Source organism: Sphaeramia orbicularis, chromosome 24 (assembly GCF_902148855.1).
Source record: "Sphaeramia orbicularis chromosome 24, fSphaOr1.1, whole genome shotgun sequence".
Lineage (NCBI taxonomy): Eukaryota > Metazoa > Chordata > Actinopteri > Kurtiformes > Apogonidae > Sphaeramia > Sphaeramia orbicularis.
In genome coordinates, this window is record NC_043979.1 from 21,534,123 (window position 1) to 21,544,377 (window position 10,255).

Consider the following 10,255-nt stretch of genomic DNA (forward strand, 5'->3'; position numbering starts at 1 on the left):
ACAAATTATTATCATACTATCTTCTGTATTTTGCATTTTTTCAGTGAAAATTATGTATTTTCCTGTATTTAGTTCACTGATCATGTAGATCACAGGTGTCAAACATGCGGCCTGGGACCCAAATCTGGCCTGCAAAAGGGTCCAATCCAGCCCGTGGGATGAATTTGTGAAATGCAAAAATTATACTGAAGATCTTAACAATCAAGGATGTTCAAATCATTTTAGGTCAATTCAATCTAAAGTGGGTAAGACCAGTAAAATACTATCATAATAACCTATAAATAATGAAAAAAGCAATTTTTTCTCTTTGTTTTACTGTAAAAAAAAAAAAAGTTACATTACACAAAAATGCTGAAATTTACAGAGTAGCCTTTAACAAAAAAATGTGAATAACTCAAACATATATGAACAACCTGAAATATCTTATGAGAAGTAAGTGGAATTTTAACAATATTCTGCCTGTTACTAAATGTTTTGCGTATTTGTAGATCCACTGTGATCTATAAGTTGTGATTCACAAGTATAAATTATAACTATGGCACAATATTGTTAAAATTGCACTTATTTTTCCTAGGAATTTTCAGGTAGTTCGTATTTGTTCATGCTGTGTTCAAGTACAGTTCATAGATGTAAGCATTTTCATTACGGAATTTTACTTTTTTCTCTCAAAAACATAGAAAAAACTTTGGAGTTGACATTATTTATAAGTTCTTACCCTATTATTCATACTATCTTACTGGTCCGGCCCACTTTATATCATATTAGGCTGAATGTGGCCCCTGAACTAAAATGAGTTTGACACCCCTGATGTAGATGTTCATAAAAGCTCATATCAAAGTTGCAGGTTATTATGTCAGAAACAGAGAAAACTGAAGAAAAAGTGTCTTTTTCAGCAAATATATCAATAACTGAATGTAAAACCAAGTGTCTCTATCCAATGTCCTTTATCAAACTGGTGAATAAATGTTGTAGAAGATGACAGTGTTTCCACATTCACTACAGAGCCTCTGAACGTCCAAATGGGTCATATCTGATGATGAAACTGCATTTTACACCAATTATTTACATGTATTGATAGGATTAGTGGATCAGAATTTATTAAATATTTTAGATCAGTAGATGGTTTTTGGTCGCTGGTGGATGTTTGGGTCTTTATGGGTTAAAAGACATAAAAGAGAATTTCACACACACTAATTATTTAAAAAAGAACTAGGAATCTTTCAACTGTATTGCCAACAAACATGACAAAAAATGTGTCCAGTTGGAATTTAATTCAACATCTATTATTGTGACACTGTGCATTAAAGGTTAAAAATGCATTTTAAGGCTCCGGTGTCAGGATGATTTAGGAGGATCTGATTGTATAAATGGAATATATTATTGGCAATTATGTCTACATTAGTGCATAATCCCCTGAAAATAAGAATGATTACATTTCCATTACCTTAGAATGTGTTTTTTATATTGTCAGACTGAGGGTGACTTATTCAGTGTTAACTCTATTTCCACACCCACCTGTGTTTGACTTCAAATAAATGAAATGGCCAAATGGGGCAAAATAACTTCAACTCTAACAAGGTCTTTTTACTTTTTTTTGTGTCCACTGTGGGTGAAGTGGAGTTAAATATGGGTTGAATATTACACAGTGAACATTTAACGATGCAAATATTCTTTTTTAACATAAAATGTAAAGTTGTCGAGCTCCTTCCAGAGTATGATTACCTTGGGAAAACACACTTCATTTAAGAGGATAAATGTAACTGTCTACCGTTGTTTTCCCCAGAGTTATGGCCAGGATCCAAAATGTATTCTATTTTCTGAATTAAAATAGTAGAAGAGTGTTCCCTGGATGAGTTCATGAAATGCAGGAGAAAAATAAGAGAAAAGGCAGTGTTACAAGACAAGACATAAAGGATAAAATCAGAATAAAATGACATGAAACGATATAAAAAATGAAACCAGAGTAAAGTAAACAAGAATAAGATTAAGTAAGAGGAGTAAAAAGATGTAACAGATGAAAACAGTGGGAAAAAAAGAGTAAAAGGGCGTTTAAGACGAAACCAGAGGAAACTGGAGTAAAAAGACGAAACAAGAGGAAAATGGTGTCAAAGATGTAAAAGATAAAACAAGAGGAAAACAGAGTAAAAGGACGTAAAAGACACAAGAGGAGGAAACCGGAGTAAGCTGAGACATAAAAGATGAAACAAGAGGAAAATGGAGTAAAAAGACATGAGAGACACAACCAGAGAAAAACAGTGTAAGACCAAGTACAAGACAAAAACAACATAAAAACAGAAGAAAAAGACGTAAAAGACGAAAGAAGAGGAAACTGTAGTAAAAGCACTTTTAACTGAATGTGCAATAACCTGTTCTACCTCCCAGTACTTTTATTATACAGATGGGCTTTTTTTAATATAATTGCACTTTTATATAGTAATATTTTAATACTGATGCGTTTCAGTGTGTTTGTTGTGCTTGTTGAATGTATTTATGAGTGGGAAGAGTGTAGTATGAATGTTATTTGTGTTTTTTTATGTGGGGGGCGTGTGCAATTTCATTGTATTTATTATGCAATGACAATAAAGCTTCTATTCTTCTTCTTCTTCTATATTCTATTATTATTTTTCTGATATAGCACTCTATTTTACAAGTGTGTATTTGTGTCTGTCTGTGCAATAACTGTTTTTATGTGCTGTAGCTGTGTTTCTGTTTTGTTTCTGTTTTTGTTCATGTCTTTTTTAACTCCGTGACTCAGGGAAACGCACAAGAAATCCAATGTACCTGTAATGCGATGTATCTGTGCAAATGGAAAATAAAGTCTATTCTATTCTATTCTATTCTATTCTATTCTATTCTAAAAAGATATAAGAGATGAAACCAGAGGAAAACTGTAAGAAGATGCATGAGACAAAACATGACATAAAGCGTGCAACAACATGATAATAATATAAAATACATAAAAAAGTAGAAGAAGAGGGAGTAAAACTGAAGTCACATGTCAATTAAATATGTGTTTGTTGTACCTTTGGGTCCTGAAGAGACATAAAATTGATTTAATTTTTTTAGCCTCAAGGTGAAACTGTTCAGGGACCAATGGTTTGGACATAAAAGGTTAATTGTTTAACCCTTAAACTGCTTTGTTATTGGAGGATATCCTACATGTTAGCGTTAAGTGTTCCTAGTGTTGTGATATGTTGTCTTATCATAGTGTATAAGAGCGGTTGAAATATTGCTGTTTTGTTTTCATTCCTGGAAATATCTCTATATACAGGTAGTTACATAACTGATAACTCTGAATGAAGCTTAGGAGCTGTTTCAGAGAATAACACTATAATGACATGAGAACTTCCCCAAGAATGTCTTTATTTATCACAATGATCCTTATCTGTCTGAAAATAGCAACCCATGTGTGAGGAGTTTATTTAAGTATATTTGAGGCCAAAAGGTGGTTTATTCTGATGGTTCCTGGTTTCTGAACAATGATGCCTGTCACTCTGAGGGCCCAACCCATATTATTTTGACAAGAGGTTTATGAAGTCACAGTGAGGAATGGACTACCCAAAGATGGACACACCTTAGGCTAAATTAGTGTGTTGTGTATGTGTGTGTTTACGTAGGATGTTGACCTCATCCGTGCCGACGTATTCAAGGGATGGACAGCAGAACTCAGGATTTGGTGACATAGACACACTTTGCTTCACGATGCAGTGTTTCCTTCTGTCACAGGATACAAACAGGCCAAACAGGGCTACCAGACACCAGGCCTCAGCTCAGACCATATGGGACTATGAGTAGCATGAGGGAAAATCAATAAAAGATTACAAGCATTTGGAATATAAAAAAAATACAACAAAAATAAACCCAAATTTAATTTTAGACAATACTGAAATGCAATGCAAAGGTACCTGGTTTAACCCATAAAGACCCAAACATCCACCATGGAGCAAAACCATCTGCTGATATAAACTGTTGAATACCTGTTGATCCACTAATCCTATCAATACATGTAAATAATTGGTGTAAAATGCAGTTTGTCATCTTTTCATAGTCATTAGATATGATCCATTTTGACATTCAGAGGCTCCGTAGTTACCGGGGAAACACCATCATCTTCTACAACATTGATTCACCAGTAAAACCCATGAAGTTTGATAAATGACAGTGGATGGAGACACTTGGTGTGTGGTTTTTTTGCCTAAAAAGTCCCTTTTGCTTCAGTTTTCTATTATAAACATCTACATCATGAGTAAATTAAATACAGGAAAATACCTGATTTTCACTGAAAAACACAAAATACAGAAGATAATACCATAATAAATGGGGATAAATCACTTAGGAAAGGTTAAATGGAGAGGAAAATTCATTTGGGAACTGTCATAAAAGTAGCACTGGGTTTTTATGGATTAATTCAAGTCATAAGTAAATTATGAGATTTAATTTATGTTTTTGTAGGAAATCAGGAAGGTATTAAATATGTTTATGTAGAACTGATTAAATAAAATATAATTGTTCAGGTTCTATAGCTTTTGAAACATCAGCTGTCCCACATTTTTCAGATGAGCTGTCTTCAGATAAAATGAGACACTGAAGTTGGAAAAACACAATAGAGTAATGTTTAATAAAACCATCAAATTAACTTTAATGTTAAAACACAGATGACACATTCTATTAACGTATTATCATACTTTAGTCATTCATAATAACTTTATACTGAACTTAATAGTCCAATAATATTTTGTGTGTGTACATGAGGTGGGGGGGCTCCTCCTCCACTGGACCATTAGTTTGTTGAGTCCTGCAGCCTTTGCAGCTGACAGGACTTCAGGGTTCTGCATCCCAAGCCCTGGGTTGGATACCCTGCACGACCAGCCCCTAATCTGGTTCTGTGATGCATATGGAAGGTCAGCTGCATGTAAGGCATGTAAAATATGCTCCAACACATACATATATTATTAAATTAATGCATTTTAATGAATGGAACCATCAAAATATTTACTAAAACACAAGTCTGAGGGTGGCTCAATTTAGCTGCAAATGCATGGCTCAGTTTATCTGAAAACATTAAAGTAAAATGAGCCACCATCAAAAATGATGTTTTCATAAAAATTAAAGACCTTAGATAAACAAAATTTTTTACATTATATCTTAAGCAGGCAATCACAACACATATGATGTTTAGTTTTGTTTTTTAATAGATGTACACCTATTTTCTATTTATGAAGCTTATCGTTTTAAAGTCAGATTTGTGTGCCAGGCCACGTTCCTCACAGTTCTCCTCAACAGGCTGGATATGAGGCATTGATACACCCACCACAGCAAACACACACCAATCAAATCTATTATTTTTGTCAAGTACAGATGTAGCAACAATTTGTAATAATTCTCATTCATTAGCTCTTAAAATGTAAAGAGCTAGGAGGCTCAAACCTTAAATGGCTCATTTTACCTAATATCACCCTATATATGCCAAAAAAGTAATCGGTATCGTGTCAAATCATAAAAGTGTGGTATCACCCAACACTAATGGAAACTTTTGTGTCTTTTTTATGCTGTGAATGCCTGGTGTTAACTAGCATTACAGCGCATTACTGTCACCTACAGTTGGGGTGAATGGACAGTGAATGGACAGCATTCACCTCCAAAAAAAATAAAACAGGATTGGTTTCTTGACATTATTTTTTGCCCAGACAAAGACCTGCGACCCACTGTAAACAGGTTTGTGACCCCCTTTAAGGCTGCGACCTATCAGCTGAGAAGCACTGATTTAAAGAACCTCAGTTCCAGAAAAGTTTGGACACTGTAATATGAGAATAAAAACAGAATGCAACAATTAACATGTGTCATAAACCCTTAACTTACTCACAATCGAACATTGAAAAACCTTGAAAATGACCAAATGTCCCATTTTTAAGAAAACTACTATAACAGTAATGTAAAACTGATGGCTGCAAACATCTCCAAAAAGCTGACACAGGTCTATGTTTACCATTATGTGTCACCCCGTCCTCTTTGAAGTCCAGTCTGTAAATGTTGTCGAACTGGGGAGAACAGTTAATGGAGTTAATGGGAGAGGAGTGTTAGCCCTTTCTAGTCTGACATAGGATTGTAGTTGCTCAACAGTTCTGGGTCTTCCATTTTTTTCTTTCATGTTTTTTACTCAAGATCAAGGTCAAGTTGATTTATATAGCACATTTAAAATAACAGAAAGTGCCCTGAGTGCTGTACAAAGTTGGAGATACAAATGCGAAATGTATTCAAATTAGTAAAATAAGAATAAATGCAACATATATTAAAACTGATGAAAAATTACAACACAGTAATAGGATAAATAGCATCTAAAACAGGTCTGGTCTGGTCTGGTCTGGTCTGGTCTGGACTGGACTGGTCTAGTCTGGACTGGATAGGTCAGGTCTGAAAGGTGTGGACTACAGATAGGTCAGTTCAACACATGGATTTTTCTACTATGAAGCCATACTGTTGGAATAGATGTTGAATACAGTTCCACATTGTCCTGCTAAAATATGCAAGGCCTTCCCTGTAAAAGACATGAAAACCTGTCTATAAGTCTAGGTTGATGGTATGTTTTCAGATGTAGAAGCTGCCCATTCCATAGGTACTAATGTGCCCCCATACCATTAAAGATACAGGCCTTTGAACTGAGCACTAAAAACAACCCCCTCTTTATTAGTTTAAATGCAGTACTGCCCAAAGGCCTAAATTTTTGTCAGCTGGTGTGATGACAATCGTCTGGACTTGAATGTCTCAAAAACTAAAGACATGATCATTGATTTTAGACACAACAACGATGACCACAAAGAGAGTGTGATCCATGGTGAAGATGTTCAGATTGTGGATTCATACAAATATCTTGGCATTATTTTTGACTGTAAGCTCAGGTTTGATGCCAATACTGAATCTGTGGTTAAGAGGGGCCGACAGAGAATCCATCTGATGAGGAGACTGAACTCTTTTAGTGTCAGTGAGAAGATTTGAAGGAACTTTTATTGTTCATTCATTGAAAGCCTTTTAACATGTTCTTGTATCTGTTGGTTCAATGTTTTAACTATGAAAGACAAGAACAGTCTGCACGCCATCATAAAAATATGCTCCCAGATCATGGGAGTCAGACTAAGAGACTTGTCTTCCCTCTGGGAGCTTTAGGGGGTGAGGAAAGCACAGACCATCATAAAGGACCCTCACCATGTGTTGCATAAGAAGTTTGCTTTGACGCCTTTGGGTCGGCGTTACCACGCACCTCAGAGGAATGTTGCGTGGGGCCATGACATCATGTGCTGTGTAACCCCTGTTTGACTTTTTCAATCAGCTGACACACCTGCTGATGATCAGATGAACCAGCCACCCTGACTGTCAGCCTGCCACAAAAGCCAGTCAGATGCAAACCTCTCCAGACCCAGACACAGCAAACCACTCCAGACCCAGCTGAGCTTTAGGCTTGGAAGCTTCTTTCTTTTGGTTAACATTTAACCCTTTCATGCACGAATTATGAGAACCTTAAACAAGATTTTTTTTCCTGAGTGTTTTTATTCTTCTTTAGACATGAAAAAAACAATGCAATTGAAAAATTTCTCATGAAAAATAAATAAATAAACAAAAACTATATAAAAAAACAAAACAAAAAATAAAGTTTAAAAAAAGACATACTACTACTACTAATAATAATAAAAATGATCTTATGAACCTATTTTACATGAAGTTGCAAAAATGTCCATTCAGCTGGACACTTTGTATTTCATTTTTGAAACGAAAAAACATGTATTTACAAATAAATTGTGTGAAAACCTTGTGGGGGGGCTTGTAGTTCTGGGGGTGAGAGTATGCTCAGGGGAGATCTACACAATGTTACCAATCCATGTCAGAAAAGATATGTAGTGTCTTAAAACTTTAATAAAGATATGTGCAAAAACAAACAAACAAATCCATGAATATATAAGAGATCAGCTGTAGAACAGCTGTCCACTGTAGTGACCAGTATACATGAAAGGGTTAAGTTAATTTCTTTTAGTTTGGCCTGGGGGTGGCCAGTGGTCAAACTTTTCGTTTTAGATCTACCTGAATAAGTTCTTTTCTATTAGGGAGGGGGAGCAGCTTCTACATCCCTATAGGGGGTGGCCTGCCTTCCCCCTCCATTTTATTTATTTTTGCTGGCACCTCCAGGTCTTTGGTTCATTGAGTTTATCTTCGGTATGAATTGCCCTCTAAGTTGTTATTTTCTTAAATGACTTCATTGTTGATTTATCGGGTTACTTTTGTTTAACTTAGATTAATGAAATCCTTAAAATCATTTAATTTTTATGGTGTCCTTTCTTTATGTTGGGGTCTCCTTTCCTTTTGAGCTGACTTACTTTCTTATTGTTTGGAGACCGTAACAGGAACTAACAGATATTCAAAATCTTTTATTCCTTCAGCCGTCACACTTTTAAACTCTGACAGCAGCCATTTTAGTTATTTTGTATGAGATTTTTTTTTTTTTTTTTTTTTATGTTTACAGAACCAGTAGAGTCTTTTAGTCTGCATTGGTATTTATTGATTATTTAATGTTGATTATTTAAATGCATTTATTCATAGTTGCTTTCAGTGATCTTGTATTTGTGCACTGATTTATTTGTTTGTCACATTGCACTTTGGATGTGGGCTGATGTCTGTGGTAAGCTGCAAATGAATTGCCCGTATGGGATAAATAAAGTTTTCTGAATCTAAATCTGAATAAAGATCACACGTATCCAGGAATGATTTTCAGCCTTGTCCCTTACCTATATTGGTTTCCCCAGACACTCTGAATCTTTCTCTGAAAGCTGTTCGAGTTTTATGGCTTAATTTAGGATCTGGATCACAGCAACTACACAAATATTTTATTTTATTCTATTTTATTTTTTCAAAAATTGTTAACACATTTCGGCAGTAAGGAGTTACGGTATCATTATCATTGTGATTATTACTAAGACATTTATTTGAAACTTATCCACAGTTTAAAGAAAAAATAAATGCCATGTAAGTTTTGCATAACTGAACACATTTACATTTAACTAACCTACCTGTTTTGGCATTTTAATCCTTTACAAAGCTCTCATCGCTAAAATATTTTATTTATGTGTAATTTCTTGCCATTCCTCTATGAACTGTATGTCATATCAGTCCCCGGACTTTCTCTTGTTTTGTCTGTCTTGTGTGTCACTTCCTGTTTTATTTTGTTAAGTTTCCCTCATGTGTCATGTCTGGTGTTTTTACTTCCCTTCCCTGATTGTCTCCACCTGTGTCCAATTGTCTTCCCGCCCTCTTGTGTATTTAAACCCTGTGTTTTCCCCTGTTTGTTGCCAGTTCGTTTTCCTCCTCTTGGTGTGTTAACTTACCAGCGTTTTTTGGATCCTGCTTGTTCGCCTGCCTGTTGTGACCCGTTTTGCCCTTCGACCACCGTCTCCGCCTGTCCCTTGTCTGCCTGCTCGTCTGTCTTCGACCTGGTTCGTCTATCACACCTGAGAATTCGCCTGACCCCTGTCTGTTCATCCGCCTCGGTGCCCTATCCTGGTTTCGACCCCTGCCTGGACTATCGGTACGTGACCTGCCTATCGCTATGTACGTTTGCCTGTCTGATTGTCCACCCGTGTATGACCTGGTCTGTCCCCTGACTCTTCTGTGTTTCTTCCTAGTCGGGTTCCCCTCGTGTGCTCCCGACCAGGGCTGTAAAGTGGTTCTCTTGGAATCCGAAGCCGAGACGGTTCCCCACTACAACCACACTGAAGAAAGATCCATTACTTTCCTGTGTGAATTATTTACTCTGACTGTATTCAATAAATCCCCTTTAATTGTATTTCCGTCTGTGGGTCTTGCATCTGGGTCCGGTTCTCGTACCATCAGTCCTAACACTGCATGGGGAAACACAAAACTTCACTTCAACCACTTTTCATTCTGCAAAAAAAAAACCAATCAGAATCATTCATAATGCTTGATTTTCGGGTTCACACGAAGGACTTCTTTTTAAAATCCAAAACTCAAAAATTTTTTGACTTCTTTTTTTTGACAGCTCAATTATACAAAGCAAGGAATAAATTGCCACCAAAAAACATTCAAAAAGTTTTATGAAAGCAAGGGGGATTACAATGTAAGGGAAAATTTAAATGTAAAGGTCAGACGTGTGCATACAACATTGAAAAGCTTCTGTATTACTGTTAGGGAAGTGGAACAGATGGAGTGCAGAACTAAAACAAATTTCCAGTATGATGGTGTTTAAAGAAATGAT

At 35.9% G+C, this 10,255-nt stretch overlaps 1 long non-coding RNA gene across 1 annotated transcript; it reads left to right on the forward strand.

Moving 5' to 3' along the window:
• The first annotated feature begins 9,359 nt into the window (after positions 1-9,359).
• Positions 9,360-9,990, forward strand: LOC115414653 (uncharacterized). The gene is made up of 2 exons (XR_003934692.1): positions 9,360-9,568; positions 9,666-9,990. It is a non-coding gene; the product is annotated as an uncharacterized LOC115414653 (long non-coding RNA).
• Positions 9,991-10,255: the final 265 nt, after the last annotated feature.